Below are 18,961 nucleotides of genomic sequence, written 5' to 3' on the forward strand. Positions count from 1 at the left end.
GTGTGTGGGGAGGGGGTACCTGGCTTATTTAAGAGGAACTGCCCTAATCTTGGCCTCCCCTGCATGGCTCGTGCTGCTTCTAATCTGGCGGCTCAGTAATCCTTTCAGCCTCACTTATTGCCCTGAAGACGCCGCGGGGTGGACTCAGAGTTTCCGTTTGCGTGGGAGGCTAGTCTCTCTCTCTCTCTCTCTCTCTCTCTCTCTCTCTCTCTCTCTCTCTCTCTCTCTCTCTCTCTCTCTCTCTCTCTCTCTCTCTCTCTCTCTCTCTCTCTCTCTCTCTCTCTCTCTCTCTCTCTCTCTCTCTCTCTCTCTCTCTCTCTCTCTCTCTCTCTCTCTCTCTCCCCTTTGCATATACTTGCTTTCCTTTCCCAGAACTTCCTTCTTTTATCCTAATTCTACGGTTCCCTGCGTTTCCTACTTATTGCCAAGGGAGTTTTCTCTTAACGCGACTCTCCGATACTAGAAAGAAAACTGAGAGACATTCGCTGATTTTGGTACACAGTTTTGGAATCTTTTCATTAATAATACAAGAGAGAAAAATCATTTGTGTGTATATATATTTTTCTCATGGAATAGTAAAGGTCAGGATTTTTTTTTTAGAAGCTTATCATTCGTTTTTTTTTTTTTTTAATTCAGAGTCGTGTTTTTATAAGGATATAGAGTTACTTTTCATTGATAACACAAAAGAGGGAGAAAAAAATATACATCAACATTTTATCGTGAAATTGTAAGGCTTATCATCCTGTTTCCAGTTGAGAATCCTGTTGTTATAAGGGCACATAGTTACTTTCCATTGATAATACGAGAGATAGAGAGAAAAAAAGGATAACTGAATATTTTTTTCATTGAATTGTAAAACTCAGCAATTTTTTTTTAACAAGCATATCATACCGAGTCAATTCAGGATCTTGTTGTCATAAGGACACAGAGTTCACTGGGGCGCATAGAGGGTCGGAGAGAGAGAGAGAGAGAGAGAGAGAGAGAGAGAGAGAGAGAGAGAGAGAGAGAGAGAGAGAGAGAGAGAGAGAGAGAGAGAGAAACATACAGCCACTTGGCATTATAAGCAATAAACGCTCATGAGGCTGTAGAGAACACTTGAGAGAGAAGAGTGTCAGATCCCCAGTTAAATGAGCGTTGATATTGTATGCACAGATTGTTATTTTTCTGTTCTCTTTGTCGAATGTTTCCAGCGAGGCGGTGCTCCGGCGTTGCCCTGATCCGCCTTCCTGCTGCATTGCGATGAGAGAGAGAGAGAGAGAGAGAGAGAGAGAGAGAGAGAGAGAGAGTGGGACTAAACATAAGAGCATATGAAAATAAGTAAATTTGCAAGAATCTACACGTGGCAGAACCTGTACATATCTTGGCTATTTGTTCCCATTATCATTCCCATCCGTAAATTTGTCTAATCTTCTAAAGTTCTGCAATGACTCGGCACTGACAACCTGATAGCTGCCACTGTTCTGTTCATTTACGTCTCTAGGAACAGAAGCAAATAGATGCGAGAAGAATACTGTTAAATCATTAGTGTATCTTTAACATTGAATTCCAAAGCTACAATTCCAGATGTGTTTCAGTGATGGTTACTTAATTAAGGTGTGAGTCTCTATAAGGCAAAAAAAAAAAAAAAAAACCATGATATCCACATACTGAAACGATAAATAGTGCAATGTTAGCTTTATATGTTTTCAGTGTAAGATTTTCATGCTCGTGTCTGTTCAGCAGGAGAAGATAAAATAAAACATCTATTAATGCCATTTCTCTAGACAGGAAAGGGAGGATTTGTGAGAAATGGTGTAATGTTTTCGTTCTAATCATCTCAGCTTTCTGTTTTCATGAGTCTGTCCACTCAGTATAAAATAATAATAGGTAAAACATTGCTGGCTGACAGGAAATGGAAGTCTGGTGGAAACAAATGGGTGATTCCCTGGATAGCGGCCACACACTTCCTCTTTAACATTATGAATAACTATTTTTATCAGTAACGCGGCTGCTAAACAACACTGAATTGCAATAAGCATATTAATGTGAAAAGTTACTGCCGCTACTGCCCTTTTTTTTTTTTTCACCAGGGATTTGATGCTAAAATATGGATGGGGAAATAAGTAGAAATTTACATCTCATTTTTTTTTTTCCATGGAAATCTTGTCATTCCCTTGTTACAGTGCCTTACCTGAGAGGATTTCACTTGTATTCTTGTTTTCTCTCGCTTTATTGAAAATTATACTGTTGTGCTCTATATGGTTATTTTTCGAAATTTTCTTTTTTGTGTTGTGGAACGGTTGTTATGTTAGTTTTTAGGTTGTTGTTGCTGTCGATGTCGTTGTTAGTGCTCTGTAGCTGCTGCTGCTGCTGATGATGATGATGATGCTGTGCCGCTGACGGTTCAGGAATTGTGAAGAAACCGGAGGCTGATTCAAGGACAGACCCGTGGACATTTTCAATCAGAGAGTCGAATTTTTGCTTCACTTGGCAAGGATGACTTGGGATTTGCGCGGGTGTGTGTGTGTGTGTGTGTGTGTGTGTGTGTGTGTGTGTGTGTGTGTGTGTGTGTGTGTGTGTGTGTGTGTGTGTGTGTGTGTGTGTGTGTGTGTGTATATATATATATATAGAGAGAGAGAGAGAGAGAGAGAGAGAGAGAGAGAGAGAGAGAGAGAGAGAGAGAGAGAGAGAGAGAGAGAGAGAGAGAGAGAGAGAGAGAGAGACTACTACTACTACTACTAAGAACATTGACTTTCTTCCACAGGTATCGAAGTATTGTTATTATGTGTGTAAGTTTGTTGAATCGGAAGAGAAAGTGAATTCGTGAATTTGACTCAATATCATAATTCGAGTCTAGACCGAGTTGAATATATTATTCTTTATATATTTCGCAATATATACTTGCGAGAGAGGCTGTGCTTTATAATTATATTCAGTATTAGCGGAGATTATTGGCATTTGGCTTGTGAAATCTTTGTCCTGCACCAGAATAATATATACTGCTAATGTTCCTGATGATGATGATGATGATGATGATGATGACAAGGATGATGATGCGCTATAAAACAAAAACAAAATCTTGCAGTGCACCTTTTGAGTTCTTAAGGAGAAAGCGGCTTGAAGAAGAGAGGTTAATACTGTTACGTGCATTCCCTTTGTTAGCTGAGATTCTTCATTGCTGTAATCACTCTCTGCGTGTCATTTCGTTCTCGGTCAGTGGAGTGAGTTAAAGAATCGCCTGTATTGGGATTTTCTTTCCCTCGGGATTTATTATTTGAAGAACGATGTGTCTCAGGTGATGCAGTGTTGAGTTGAAGCGCTAATGTTGAATAATGTGAAAGAGGCTCCTTGCTGGGATGTTCTTTTGGGAGAGAGAGAGAGAGAGAGAGAGAGAGAGAGAGAGAGAGAGAGAGAGAGAGAGAGAGAGAGAGAGAGAGAGAGAGAGAGAGAGAGAGAGAGAGAGTGTGCTTGAAAGTTTGTTCCTGCTGACTGAAAGAAGACTCTGACAACGTTTGATGCAGCTTACACAAAATTTTTGTCCCTTTTCTTTCTTTCTTTCTTTTTTTTCATTCTTTTGCTGCACTCCACTCTTTACTTTCCTTCCTCCCCATCTTTCGTTTACACACTACCTCCTTTCATCCTGGCTGTCCTTACCCTCCCACACATTCAACCCAAGTCACATACACGCGCATCTCTTTGCCTTCCTTTTTATCTTCGCCTCCACTCCCGCCACGTGTGAGGAGGCTCTTTCTGCTCTATTTGAAGACGCTCCTCCTTATCATGCTGCCCTTACTGCACCATTCTGTACCCTGGTTCCGCTGCTTTTTGCTGTTACGGTTCACCTTGATGGAGAATGCTAAGAAGGTTGGGATTGTGGTAAATTGAACTGGCTGTGTAAGTGGTGGAATATAAATTAAATAGGAAGGCTTAACCATAAAGTGAAGTGAAGCAATAGTTAAGTAATAACAGTTTCTTTATTATGAATTATGCATCTAGTTTATCGTCTGTATGTGTAATGAGTGTATGAGTGTCGCATTAGTATTGACATTGCAACAGGACACCCTAGGAATGAGTGGCTCTATCTATCTATCTATCTATCTAACATTGCAATTGGACACCCTTAGGAATGAGTGGCTCTATCTATCTATCTATCTATCTATCTATCTATCTATCTTTCTATTTATCTATATATCTACCTATCTAACATTGCAATAGGGCACCTTAGGAATGAATGGCTCTATCTGTCTATCTATCTATCTATCTATCTATCTATCTATCTATCTAACATTGCAATAGGCATCTTAGAAATAAGTGTCTATCTATCTAACATTGCAGTATCAATAACAACATCTATCTATCATTCAATAACAACATCTATCTATCTAACATTGCAATAGGACACCCGAGGAATGAGTGGCTTCCTAGGACGCCTCAACACTATGGTAAGGTAGGGCACTTAGTCTTACAATGGAGTCGTATTTGCTAATGATAAAAGGAAATCAGAGACTATGCTGTCCAATTTCAATACCTTATGAAGCTCCAGGCACGAGTGATAAGTGAAGAGACAATATCTAAGTTTAAATTCCTGGCACTGTGTATGAAAACCAGACAGGGAGGACTGAAATAACTTGACCTCAGCCTCTAGCCACGCCGTCTTCCTGGTCTCTCTGGTCTGGCGGTGCAGGCATTCAAGGCTTCACAGATATTGAGCCCTTAGGTTAGATCCCTTTTCTGTGCTATAAGTAAATGAATAAATCCCCAGCACGTCAGGGGCAGTTAGATTGTTCCAGCTTTTTACTTGTATGTGGGAGTGGGAATGGCTTGTATCTCAGCCGTGTAGTGCAGTGGAATTCATGTTTAAAAGCTACGACAAGAGTGGCATTTCCATTGTGCGCCTCGGGGAAAGTGTGCTGTGATATAATCTGTGGAATGCATTCAGGTGTGGGTTTTCTGTGATTGTTGTGTTGTGATAGGCTGTGTTATGCTTGGTCAATTAGTAAAACATGTAAACACACACCCCACTCTCTCTCTCTCTCTCTCTCTCTCTCTCTCTCTCTCTCTCTCTCTCTCTCTCTCTCTCTCTCTCTCTCTCTCTCTCTCCTTCTCTCCCCTGTCACGCGACACCTTAAAACAAAATGAGTCATGAAGATGGAATGTCGACATTTCTTATCGCTCTGACAATCGCCGCTCGTATATTAGTGACGCAGATGGACGACCAACATTTACAAACACTCGCGCAAAGATTAAAACTCACAAAACAGAATTCAGTGCCGGCGTGGCGGGGACTTGTGAGGCACGCTTTCCTGCATTTTTGTTTTGGCAAGGAAATAGAATTATATGAACAATCTCCTCTTTTTCTTGCTTTCAGTTTTACCTCGCAGGCGGTGTCCCTTGCTCTATATAAAAGTAGAAAGGACTATACAAAACTTTTACTCTCTGAAGATTGCTAAATTCCCAGACCACAGGGAACACCTGAAATAAAATTTAGAGGAAGGGTGGAAGGGTGGAAGGGCAGACAGGGGACGGCCTGCCCTGGAACAGCTGTCTGGGGCTGAGAGAAAACAAACAATGAAAACATTCCCTTTTCCTCTCTGACAACACCTAACTACGCGGTCCCTCTTAAGCAAACTGAAAAATCTCTGCTTTATTCTTTTTTCGACTATCCTGTGTCTTGGTTAACTTCAAGAAAGAAATATTAGGACACCTCTAGATCTTCTCCATTTATCCCGAGTAGAATCTTTATCTACTCAACTTTTTAGAGGTGCGAAAATGAAGCTGGTTTATCTCTACATTTATTATTGATTTTTAACCCTAGATCAACTAGCTTTACACACAAAAAAAAAAAAAAAATAAGATCCTAAGGTAATAAGAATAAGATGAGCTTCGAGAAGTAACTCAAACCAGAACTTGAATTGAAACACAGGGAATACTCTCGACTGACTGACTGGTATTGTGAGTAGAATGACAGTGCTACTCGAAAGACTTAGCGCGTTGTCTGCATCTGGCAAGGAGTGAGTGTGCACTGCGGCATCAGAGGTCGTGACGTGAAGCCCAGCACTGTACTAAGAAGATTCAGAGCACCGTGAGGTCTTATCTTTTGTAGTTATAATCTGGATTGTGTGTACCTTGGGTCGTCACACTCCAGCCAGTATCCTTGCTTTCCTCTCAGTAATGCCACGCTGTTTGGAGATTAAAATATGTTACTGCTTACAATATTCCTCCTCTATCTCACCCAAAGTGTTATTTTATATTTGTCGTGTTTTTGTCTGGTGTTTGCAAAGATATCGTAACTTATTAACAGTATTCTTTTTCCTTCACCTTTCATATTCAATGAAATCTATTTTTTTTTCTAGCGTGTATTTTCCTGGGTGTTTAGAAAGATAAGTCTAAGTAAAGTCCAATTCGATGCTTCTTTGTTTAGTTCAGAATTGCTCCTTAGTCTTTTCTGTATGTTTTTAGTGTAGTGCAAGAGTGTGCCTCCGCCGCCCAGAGTGTAGAGACAGGGCAGGAGGATTGCTGTTCAGGTCACCGATTGATCGAGTGACTGACTGACTGACTGACTTGACTGACTGACTGACTGATGGATTGATTGATTGATTGATTGATTAATAAATAGGTTAACTCATTGATTTTATTTACTGTAATAATAGGAGCATATTACATGTTGAAAATATAAGTAAAGAAATATTCCAGTCTTCCTCGCTAATACCTTACCAAGAGTATTCATTATTATTCTAAAAGCAGGAATTTCTTGAAAACTGAGAATATAACCGAGATTACTGTGAGAGAACTTTGCAAACAGCTACTTTCTTAACCTGAGTAGCTGTCATTAGCTTTTAAGACGAGAGCGAGATCCTGAGAGAGTCAAGCTAGATTTCTTCACGACCCTTCATTTCAGACAACTGCTTTTTAGAATAGTGTTGTAGAAAAGGTGAAAGACGAAGGTGTTTTGTTTTCTCGAAGTATATTTTGTATTCATCACGAACAGCAGACTTCTTTAGCTTCACTTTATAGACTGCTTGTGAGAGGAGACTTAACTTTTTTTTTTTCTTTTCCCCATTACGTGAATTTCTTCTTACCTGCTTCTTTTGATGCAAACTCGCAAGGATATTTTCATGAAGGACAAAGCCTCTTTTCTTTTATGTTTTCCCTAAAGTTTAACCGCGCATTCAGTATTTTGTTATTTTTCTCATATTTTCTTCTCTTTGTTTAAGCATTTTCTCTAAACTATCTTAAGTTGGCACCTGTGTTAAGTTCATCATGGTATATTTTTTATTATTTTTTTCTTATTATGAGCACCATGGGGGAAAGGATTCTGCAAGCCGCCCACATGTCTTGCCAACTGGTGCCTTGCCTCTCTCCAGCTATAACACTATTTGAGACTTGCTGCGACGTATTAAATCAGTCAATCAATCAATCAGTCAGTCAGTCAGTCAGTCAGTCAGTCAGTCAGTCAGTCAGTCAGTCAGTCAGTTAGTGAAGCAATCAATCAGTCACTCAGTCAACTAATCAATCAATCATTCATTCAGTCAGTCAGTCAGTCAATCAAATAGTGTATCCATCCACCTTAGTGAGAGAATGGTCCTTCTTGCAGTCCACATTCACATCATTCACCTTTGCATTTCTTCCTCTATTTTCACACATTCTTATCATATCTAGTCCTTCCAATCAGCCTTAGACTACACGAGTATTTCCACCAGCAAACTATTCTGCACGTAGCGATATTGGGAGGCCAGCAACACACGGCTCTACAGGCGAAGCTGAAGTACTCCTGCTGCGTACTCTAGGCAGTGGCTGGGTAGTACTGATACTATTGGGTATTGGGCTACAGCTCGGCAAAAAGGAACCCCCGCCAGGCAGTACTGATGCAGGGAGGGAACATGAGAACCCAGTGACGAGAGGTTGCTGTGGTGACCGTGCAGAGTGGCTGTGTACAGTGTGCGGCGGTGCAGGGAGGTGGATGAGACGAGTGAAGCTGTGCGTGATGGATACGAGTACAGTGTGATGAAGCGAACGAAGCTGCTGGTGTGGGGTGAATGGGGAAAGGCTTCAGTACACGTGTGGCTTTAGATTGGCTTCGTGGGGCGGCGGGCGGCTGGGTTGTGTCACCGTCATGATGGCCCGCCAGATGGAGGCTCCGGCGTTTGCACTCCAGTGGCCGCGGTAATGCGTTTCATTGTACCTCGCCTTCTGGGGCCTGGCGGGTGCGGGGAGCCTCGTGGTCTGGCGTGGGCTTGGAAGGCTTTGGGTCTTTTCATCCTGTTTGATGGGTCGCCTCGTGGTGGGTCCTGGCCGCACCGATACGTGCCGCCGAGGAGGTCGAGGTGGTGATGTTAGAAGGGACAGGTTATGGGACGTCTTTGTTGCCTCTTGTAGTGGTGGTGGAAATAGAGGATGGTGTTTCTGGGAGGATTTATTGAAGGTGGGTGAGCTTAAAGTGTAATTATGTGAAGGAACGATCTTGTGATGACTCTTTGGTTGTGTATAGTCGTGTTTCCAGTGTAACACTCTTTTACTCCGAGTTTGTTTGTATTTCTTTGAACTTTGGTAGATAGATAGATAGATAGATAGATAGATAGATAGATAGAGAGAGAGAGAGAGAGAGAGAGAGAGAGAGAGAGAGAGAGAGAGAGAGAGAGAGAGAGAGAGAGAGAGAGAGAGAGAGAGAGAGAGAGAGAGAGGCCAGACAAGGGTGGCTGGACTCGTGTGCAGCATCCTCCTTCAAGAATTTAATTAATGGTTAGTCATTCACTTTTTGCCGTGCGTGGCGGCCGCTGCCTCGCTCACTGGCGGAGATGAAAGGTGCATCCTTCTACCAGCCCCTGCAGGAAAAAAAAAAAAAAGAACGCAAACCACGTGGCCAGCGGCGTTCGGCACCCAATCACTCAGCTTTTGAAATGAGGAAATGTTTGAGTACTGGAAAGGAACGCCAGATGAAAGAACCAAAGGAAAGAGAGGAACGCAAACTGTCTGCTTATATCCTTTTCATCTTCCTAAAAATTCAGCATTAAGAACATGAGAAAATAAGGGAAGTTGCAAGAAACCGTCAGGACTACACGTGGCAGTTCCTGTATGAAACCTTGAAGAAATGTCTGGAACTTTGTCCCTAACACACACAGGTAGTCTCTCACCAGTGGATTAGTGGTAAAGGCTCAGTTTTAAGCAGAATAATCCGTGTTCATATGGAAGCCTCAGCACGCACGTTTCTTGAGTCGCAGAGTTGGTTTGTAAAGCTGCGTCACTTGCGAGGATTAGTTATCCTTGGTTGAGGTTACGTTAGGACAAGTGCGCTGGATGGCCTGACCCTCAGGAGGAGAACGCAATCTACGTCTTGGCCAGGTAACGCATAAGGCACAGGAAACACGATATGCTGTAATGTGGACAAGAAAAAAGGGAATAAATAGTTAAATAAATCTGCAGTTCTGAGGTAAAGCTGCCCACCAGTGAAAGGAAGGGACACTTTATAGTACCCGGAGCAGATAAGGCGCGAGGGGAAACCTGTCTTTATACCAAATAATTCCTGAGATTTTGTGCGTGTGCATGTGCTGTTCTTGACTCTTCCTCTGTGTGTCTAGACGAGGAACTTGCAGCAGTCAGGCAATCCAGTGCTACTTTCCCTCATGACACGTGTATGCTATTTTATTTACCTTGCCAATACTAAAAGGAGTTTATTCCTCATGCGCGGTGTGATATGCATTTTGACGAGTGACAAGGCAGCAACTCGGCCGCCGCCATGTACTGTACCAGAGACTTCAGGAAGTGTAAGGAACGATAAATTCAACGCGTCTTACATCAGAGTCAAGCGAGGGAAAGAGTTTGAAAGTTTAAATGTGAGAGAGGAGAGAGAATGAAAAGAGGGTAAAAATCCAAGTGTTCTTTCAGAGATAGAGTTTGAAAATGTACATAGAAAGAGAAAGCAAATATAATACGGGATACATATAGTAGTATTAGCATGGGAAAGAAAGCATTAGCTGTTTGTGGTGGTGGGATGGCGGGTTAGCAAGGAAGGCAGGAAGTAAAATAAAGTTAGCAAGGAAGGCAGAAATGTAAAGTGGGGGATAACAAGAATAGCAGAAAGTAAAGTGTTGTTGGCAAGGAATTCAGGGGGTAAGCTAAAGTGGGGTTAGTAAGAAAGGAAATAAAATGTTAGGAAGGCATGAAGTAAAATGGGTTTAGCAAGGAATGTAGGAAGTAAACTGGGATTAACAAGGCAGGAGGTTAAGTAGGTTAGCAGGGAAGGCAGGAAGTAGTCTGAATAAGCAAGGAAGTGAAGTGGGTTAGCAGGAAGGGAGTAAGCAAAGTGAGATAGGTCCTGCAGTGACTCCCTAATCCCTCCTCCTCTGAACTGGCTTTGACACGCCTTCCCCCCAGCACACTAGCAGCTTAAACACTCCTGCCTCCCTTCATACTAACACAGCACAATCTCAGACACACACCAGCAGTCCCTTTGCAGATAAGAACCTCGACCTTCACAACTTCTTAACCTTTCCTTATAACCCAGGAATTCATTGGTCATTCTTTGTACTAACACGTCTTCAGCAGAGTAACAGCACCCATTTGTAGCAGCAGCGAAAATTAAATAGGAAAGTTTGTAGAAGTAACAGTAAAATGGCAAAACAAGGCCCGGCAAGGAGGTAACTTAGTATCACATGTTGCAACTTCTTAAGCCTCTGAATAATGGAGGGAGAAAGAGAACTCATTTTGTATTCCTTGTGTACTCTGATGTCGCCTTAGCTGAGGACCCGGACAAAATTATGGGGTATTTTGGTAGTAAGCGACAGGTTGGAGAAAGTGGAGGAGGAGGAAGATGAAGAAGAAGAAGAAGAAGAAGAAGAAGAAGAAGAAGAAGAAGGGGAGAAGTGGTATAATAAGGAGGAAGAGGAGGAAGTAGAAACAGGTAACAATTGATGAGAATAAGTAGAAAAAAAAAAACTGCATAAAAATGAATAAAAAAGAAAACAAAACAAAGAAAAATCAACAATACAAGAGCTAAAAAAAAAAAAAAATTAACTCCTCATAAATAAACATCAAGAGACAACATGACAAACCATTAAACATTCTCTCATTACCACCACTTCCCTCTCACTTATACACTTAAACCTTACCACTCATCAGGCTGCATCACTCCCCTCCCTCCCGTCCCCCCATCCCATATATGATGCTACTCTCCCACCATCTCTTCCCGTTTTCTTCGAGGAGTTGAGGGTAAAAAGTGCAACACAGTGGAGGGCCGCCAGTAAACAAAGCAAGTTTAGGGAGGTGGGAGGGTGGATGTTCTCAGGGGTAATGGAGTGTAAGGGGGGGAACTAAAGCATTTTTTTCAGGAATTCGGATGGTGTTTCTAAAGGATGAAGGTTGTCCCGAGGCTTATAGGGGGAGTATACGGATATTAAGTACGGAAGAGGGGTAGCTTTAATGGCTGAGGAGAAGCTTCAGAGAGAGAGAGAGAGAGAGAGAGAGAGAGAGAGAGAGAGAGAGAGAGAGAGAGAGAGAGAGAGAGCATACGTCGTTGACAAAAGTGTAACCTGAGAAGATTTTTTTATTAACGTTCTGACTTGAGAATAAAGCAGCAGCCTCTTCAGTCTTTGAGTCTTTCATGTTTTCAACTTTTAACTTGTAAAGGAAGAAAGAATTATTCATCTTTTTTCTTTACTATTCCTCTTATATATGTCTATGCTTTTGTCTGTCCGTCTGTCTGTCTCTCTCTTTCTCTGTCCCCCTCCCTCTCTCTTTCTCTCTGGACAAGGAGGCCGGGAAGGAGTCAAAAACAAACTTCACACACACACACACACACACACACACACACACACACACACACACACACAAAACAAACCCTCCCCTTAATCACCGCTGCTGTAAAAAAATGAAGAGGAAAAGTGTTCCGAAAGGGATAGAGCCAATTCAGCTGCGGATGTGTTTTGTATGCATGTGAGGCACTCGAGGAAAACACCCCCACGACTCAGGATAACACACATCAAACCACTTAAGGCGCCAGACTCGTCCATACCACCAACAGCATAACATCAGTCAGCTCCTCGCCCGTGTGTTGTGTCTCGCCGCGCCTCTTACCAAGCAATTAACTTTTCATTTCTTTTCTGGATGACTATGAAAAGGAAACTAATGATGTTTTTCCACTTTGAAATTTAGAGTGAGCGGACCGTCATTCATATCACAGAGAGAGAGAGAGAGAGAGAGAGAGAGAGAGAGAGAGAGAGAGAGAGAGGAGAGAACCCCCCCCCCAAAAAAAAAGACGACTAGAAAGACCTGAACGTCACGACAAAGGTATTCCACCAACACGATCAATGGGAAGAAACACAAGATTGACCGTAACTCACTTCATCTTCCTTAACTTAAACATTCCACAGAAATAACAGGAACTCCTTGACAAAAACTCTCAGACACGGAGCCTAAGAGTAGTAATAATGATAAAAAAAAAAAAAACTGAAGGTAATCTCTTAATGTAACTTACTTTATATTCATCCTCCTAAACCCCGCATAGAAATAAAAATAACAGAAGCTCCTTTTATAAAACTCACTCACGAACTCTAAAAAGAATAATGTTAGAGGTAAAAAAAAAAAAAAAAACTGAAGGTAATCTGCAAACTCTTATTACAGTCAAGTAAAATATTTTGAACCGACATGCGACTCAATCTTGCCTTCCTGATGTCGAGGTACAGCAGGAGTATTTTGGCAGATTAGGGCATTTTTCCTCTCTGATATTTACATTCATCATCCCTTTTATCTCCCGAGGGAAATATGCAAGCTTATTATGCATGTGATCAGGGATATACTTCAATACCAAGACTAAAGATACGATATTTTGTGTATGTATTGTAGAATCTTTCATCTCATTGCTCTTGCCTTTCCTCGTCCAGTCTCTTTCATTCTTTCTCCTCTTTCCCCCATTTCCAATCTCCCATTTCCTAACACTTCACTCTATCCTCCCGTTCCTTTTCTCATACATCATATCTTCTTTCTTTCCCTCTTCCCTTCCTTATCATTTATCTTCTAATATTCGCTCCTTGGTCTTCCACTTCCTTCTTCTCTTCTTATCATCTCCTATCCTTCCATCTTCCTCTCTTTCTCGTCCACCCTGCTATTCTTTCCCTTCCTTCTCTCATTCAGTCTCTCCCTTGTTCACTCTCTCCTCACGTTTCCTCTCCCCCATCCTTTTCTTCCGATCTCCGTTCCCTTCCTCCCTCTATAGTATTCTTTTCTACACCCTTCTTCTTCAGCTTATCCCTTCCCTCCTCTTTCTCCTTCACCTTCATCTTTTCTGCCAAACCTCTTTCTCTTTTCTCTGCCCAGGCTTTGATATCCCTTTCCTTCCCTCCCTCCTTCCTTCTTTCCTTCCCATTTGCAGTCTTCCTCTTTATTCTTCCTTTTTTTCACTTTGTCTCCCTCATCCTTCCTTTCTCACCGTCGCGAAGCTCAACACGCACCAACGATTTCATTTTGACTGCTCCAATTTCCTATACCTATTTTTCCTTCCATCCTCTCTTTGTCTCTCCTCTCCTTTCCTCTTCTCTCCTTTCCCTTCCTCTTTACTTACCTATGAAGCCTTGGTTATTCTTTCATCTTTCCTCTCCTCTCCTATCCCTTCCTTTTCACTCTTTGCCTTCCCTCTCCTCTCCTCTTCTCTTGTCTCCTTTCCTCTTCTCGACTTCCGTCCGCTCCCCTTTCCTCTCCTCTCCTCTCCTGTCCCTTCTCCCCCCTTCTTCTCTCCTGTCCCCTCCCCTCCCTTCCTCTCCTTTCATTTCCATATCCCTTTCAATCTCAGTGCACAAATCGCATAAATCAAACTTTCGTCCTTACCTTGAACATCTCAGAGAGGCGCCTGATCATCTACATCTTCACCCCTCTCCCCTCTCTTCATCACCCCTACACACCTCCAACACTCCTTCACTCCAGTCACGTGCTTCCCTGGGTGTTGGAGTGGCGGGGTGGGTGGGTGTGTGATTGGAAGGCTGGAGAGGAAGGTGGAATGGGGATGAGGGAAGAAAAGAAGGGAAGGGAGGAAGGGGAAGGAGGCAGGGGATATATTGCAGAGTGAGAGGCGCCCTGCTGCGGCCCACCCGTAATTTAAGGCAGGTACGCCAGGTGGCTAGAGACCGGAAACGTGACCCGAAGGGGGAGAAAATCCTATTGCAGTAAGTTTGGAAACCCGTACAGGAGGGTAAAGAAGAAAGGGTAGGACTGGAGGAGGAGGAGGAGTAGAAGAAAGGATATGGCTGAAGCAGGAGGAGGAGAAGGGAAAGGAGAGCGGAGAATAGATAAGAAGGTGAATGAAAGAGATGTGGAAAGAAGTAGGAGAGAGAGAAACAAAACAGGGAGAGTGAGCAGTGAAGAAGAAAAGATAGGACTGAAGAAGGAGCTGGAGGAGGAGGAGAAGGGAAAGGAGGAGTGTGCATAAGAAAGTGAATGAAAAAAATGAGGAAAGGAAAAGAAAGAAAGAAAAGATTGAGTTAAGAGAGAGAAGTAATAGGATGTGTAAAGGAAGGAAAGAAGGAATTATATAAAAGGAGGAGGAGGAAGGAAGGAAAAGGAGGAAGGTCATAGTGGAGGATAAGAAGAAGGAAAGGGAGTAAAGAGAGAGAGAGAGAGAGATGTTACGTAGAGTTTAGGAAAAGGAGGAGGAGAAGAAGGAAAAAGAAGAAGAACTGAAGAAAGAAAAAAGAAACAAACCAAGAATAGAGCATAAGGAGAAAAAAAAAAAGCAGAGAAGCGAAAGAGGCAAGAAGGAACCAATGGCAAGAAAACAGAAGAAAAGAACAAAGCTAGAGAAGAAGAAGAAAAGAAGAAAAGAAGGAAAGAAGAACAAAACAGATGATTCTAGTATGGAGCATGGAGCGTTTTCTCAAGAGGATCCTGAGTGTAAGTCCGGTGTAATATATGTAGGGAAGGTAAAGAAAGGAGAAGTAAAGAAGGAACAGGAGGGAAAAATGCCTGGAGAAGAAAGGAAATCGGAGGAACAAATTCAGCACCAGTAAAGAAGAGAGGAAGCAGCGACGTCACAAGAGCAGGGGGGAGAGAGAGAGAGAGAGAGAGAGAGAGAGAGAGAGAGAGAGAGAGAGGGTAAAGGGGAAATGGAAGATGGGCAGACTAAGAAACGACGAGTAAGGGGATTGAAAAAAAAAAAAAACGTTAGGACGACAATAAAGGAGGAGGAGGAGGAGGAGGAGGAGGAGAAAAAGAAGAAGGAAAGAAGAAGACAAGAAGACGATAGGAAGAAGTAGAAGACGAAAAGAAGAAAAGAAGAAGAAGAATGGCAATAACAACAACGAAAATAACAACAACAACAACAACAACAACAACAACAACAACAAAGCTGACGAGACGCATGGATGAATAATAAAATATGACAATAGAAAAATGAATACAGGATAAAAAATGAACGAAAAGAAAAGACAACGAAAAAAAGAAACAGTAGAAAGAGTAGCCGGTAGGAATAGCGATAGAGGGAAAACGGAATCGTGGAAAGGAGGAGGAAGAGGAGGAGGAGGAAGAGGAGGAAGAGGAGGAGCGCAGGACAGTGTGAAGGAGATAAGGATGGGGAAGAAGATAAATGGTCAAAGAAGTAGCTCTAGAGAGGAGGAGGAGGAGGAGGAGGAGGAGGAGGAGGGGGGGGAGGGAAGCCAGTAGAAGACAGAGCAACTTGACCGGAAAATGTGAAATGGACGTGACAACGGAGAGCAGGAGATAAATTGATGCTTAGGAGAACTCAAGGGAAGAGGAGGAGGAGGAGGAGGAGGAGGAGGAAGGAGGAAGGAGGAAGGAGGAGGAGGAGGAGGAGGCGAAGAACAATATTTAAAGTACTGGCTTCCTTTATTTAATGTTACTGCTGTGTTTGAGTTTTCCTAGAATCACTCAAAGGTTTCCTGTTAACGTGAATTATTAAAGAAAGTTTAGCTTCTTCTGAAGTTGGTGTAAATATCAGGATAAGTCGGAATTAAGAGTTAAAAGGTTTCTTCAGCTTAGTGTTGGAGGATTTAGTGATGCATGTTTACCTGTCAGCACGTGTAAGTATTTGTGTTTAGGAATGCACCGTGACTCTTCTCCTTCCCCTTCCTTTCCTTCTGCATTAGCCAGCGTGAAAGTTACGGGTCAGGATACACTTTGGCTAATTACTGAGGTGCACACTGACCCAGCCCACCACCACCACCACCACCACTACAAAGAATATCACCAATTTTTGTTTTTATCCAAACGCTAATATTGTAAGTTGTATAATTGCATTTCCAATAAGAAACTAAATTATAGCGTAATGAAGCACATGATAGCAAATAGTTCTCTTGTTCTTTTTAGTCTTTGTGAAGCTCTTAATCTATAAACCAGTAAATTAGTCTATTCGAATTGTAGACATAAGATTAATTAGATTTTATGACTGTACTTGTTCCCGAATATCAACTCAACCTCAACCAGTCCTTAATTACTTACACAAAGAACGGATAGCTACGCCTTATGTTTCCACTTTATAGTCTACCTCAGCAGGCGGCCTGACTTGATTTCAGGTCTTATAGTAACTGTATATCAACTCCACGTCAGCCAGTTCCTCTTCACATACACAAAGGCATGGGGAGTAGCGGTGACAAAGAACAGGCAGCAGCCCATCTTGTCTCCGCTGTATAGTCTACCTCAGCGGGCGGCCAGACTCACCCCACATCTCCCCCGGCGCCTCTAATAAAGTCTGGCAGGTGTGTATAGTCGCTCCTTCCGTCCCTGATGTATGTCGAAAGGAAATTGGGTCGCTCCTCAAGATGCACGGGGCGGTTCCTTGCTGGGGCGCTCGACTTAAAGGCCCCGCTGTATGTAACGGAGGAGTTGCGAAGTTTAATACCTAAGGCATATCATAATACAGAGGAGGAACAGCAGCAGCAGCAGCACCACCACCACCACCATCATCATCATGACCTTGGCTGCAGGAAGGAGAGGAAGAACGGAAAGTTGAATGAATATCAAGAAGAGGATCAGCAAGTGAAGAAGGAAGAGGAGGAGGAGGAGGAAGGGATGAAATATAAATGAAAATAGTGCATAAAGAGAAGAATTTAGGGAAGTGAAGGTGATGATGAAATGAAGACAATGACAGGAAAGCTAAAAATAGAACAAAAAGGCGCGAAGAAGCAAGGAAAGAATACTCAGGGAGGTGAAAAACAGCAAGGAAAAGAGGAGAAAATAGTAAAAAAAAAGGAAAAAGAAGAGCGAAAAAGCGTACGAAGAATTAGAGTGAAATAGAGGAGAGAAAAGGCAAGAAGACGTGGAGACAAGATTACTTTAACAAGATTTGCGAACAATGGCGTCTGTTCTGCCACTCTCTATTACCTTCCTGTCTCCCTCTCTGCCACCTCCTTGCGTCACCACTTGCTCCTCCACTTCCCTCTTTCACTTATACACTCGCTCCTCTTACCGCCCTTCATTACCTCACCTTTCATTCCTTCGCTCCTTCGCCCCTTCATTTCATCCCGTCACTCCTCAGTCCCGTCAGTCTCCAACAGTTTCCCTTCCCTACAAACAGCTCCTCCCGCCCCTTCTTCCCGTTTTCTTCAAGGAGTTGAGGGTAAAATGTGCAACACAGTGGGGGGCCGCCAGTAAACAAAGCGAGTCCAGAGGGCGGGGGGTTCTCTTGGCTAACAGAGTGTGAGGGGGATACTAAAACATTTTTTTCAGGAATTTAATTTGTGTTTCTAAAGGATGAAGGTTGTCCTGAGGCTTATAGGGAGAGTATATTAAGCACGGAAGAGGGATAGTTTTAATGGCTGAGGAGAGGCTTCAGAGAGAGAGAGAAAGAGAGAGAGAGAGAGAGAGAGAGAGAGAACGCTGTGGGGGGAATGAATCGTCAACAAGTGTAGTTTAAGAAGCTCATTACGATCACCATCTGGACTCAATGGCACAACAACAGTCTCTATTCAGTCCAGTGTCTTTCATGCTGTTAATCTGAAAGGCGTAGAGCGCAGGCCATGTTTGTCCTTCTTATTAAGAGGTGAATGCTGTCAAAAGTAACATCAACAGCCTTTAGTTAGTCTGGGTTCTTTCAGGCTGTAAATCTGAAAGGCGTGGAGTACAGGTCATGTTGCTTATTCTTTTTATTAATAGTCAGTCAGCTACATGAGCATATAAATGGTCTTATTTTACCGTAAGAGCTGTACTTGTGTGTGTGTGTGTGTATGTGTGTGTGTGTTTAGCGAATCATAACTTTTCTGTTTCTATCACTAGTTTTCATTTTCATTGTTCTTATAATACCTAAGAGACAGACAGACATACAGAAAGCAACAGAGATAAACACTTCACATATTTTCACGCAGTTTTTCACCCACGGACAACATGGAGGGAGTGTACTGACGGTGAATTATGAATGGCCAAATATGTCTTGTACAGGTGATGAATTATATATCATCAAACATGCCTTGTAATGGAAAAAAGGAAAATATAGATCTGTCGTGACCGATTCAATATTTAACTTGCGAGGTCTGAGAGCGAAACCCAAGACGACGGACTGAACGAACCACTGCCTCGTATCGTATTTCGTTTGCGGGTTCACTCAGTCACTCAGTCAGTAAGTCAGGGATTCTAAGGAGTGAGAGTTCCTTGGTGCTCGTCTTGTAGGAATGCAGAGTTTTGTTCTTGAAGTTGTACGGGTAGGGGGGGATAGGCTTGTGTGTGTGTGTGTGTGTGTGTGTGTGTGTGTGTAAGACAACAAAAAAAAAAACAAAAAAGGCCCAGTGAAGGTGTTAGTTCTTAAAGGGTACAAAAGATTACAGTCAGAAAAAGGATTATCCAAAATTTGAGAAATGCCTTGAATTGTGTGTGCGTGCGTGTGTGTGTGTGTGTCTCTAAGTGCCTTTACTAATTATGGGATTAACTCACTCACCTCTAATGGGTCTTATTCTAGATCACCATAACATGCACATTTCACCGTTTGTTGTCTTATCTTAACTAAATCAACAGGAATATCAACAGAATGGAGTACTTTTTACAACACGCCAGC

The sequence above is a fragment of the Scylla paramamosain genome, chromosome 8, assembly GCF_035594125.1.
Source record: "Scylla paramamosain isolate STU-SP2022 chromosome 8, ASM3559412v1, whole genome shotgun sequence".
NCBI classification, from domain to species: Eukaryota; Metazoa; Arthropoda; class Malacostraca; order Decapoda; family Portunidae; genus Scylla; species Scylla paramamosain.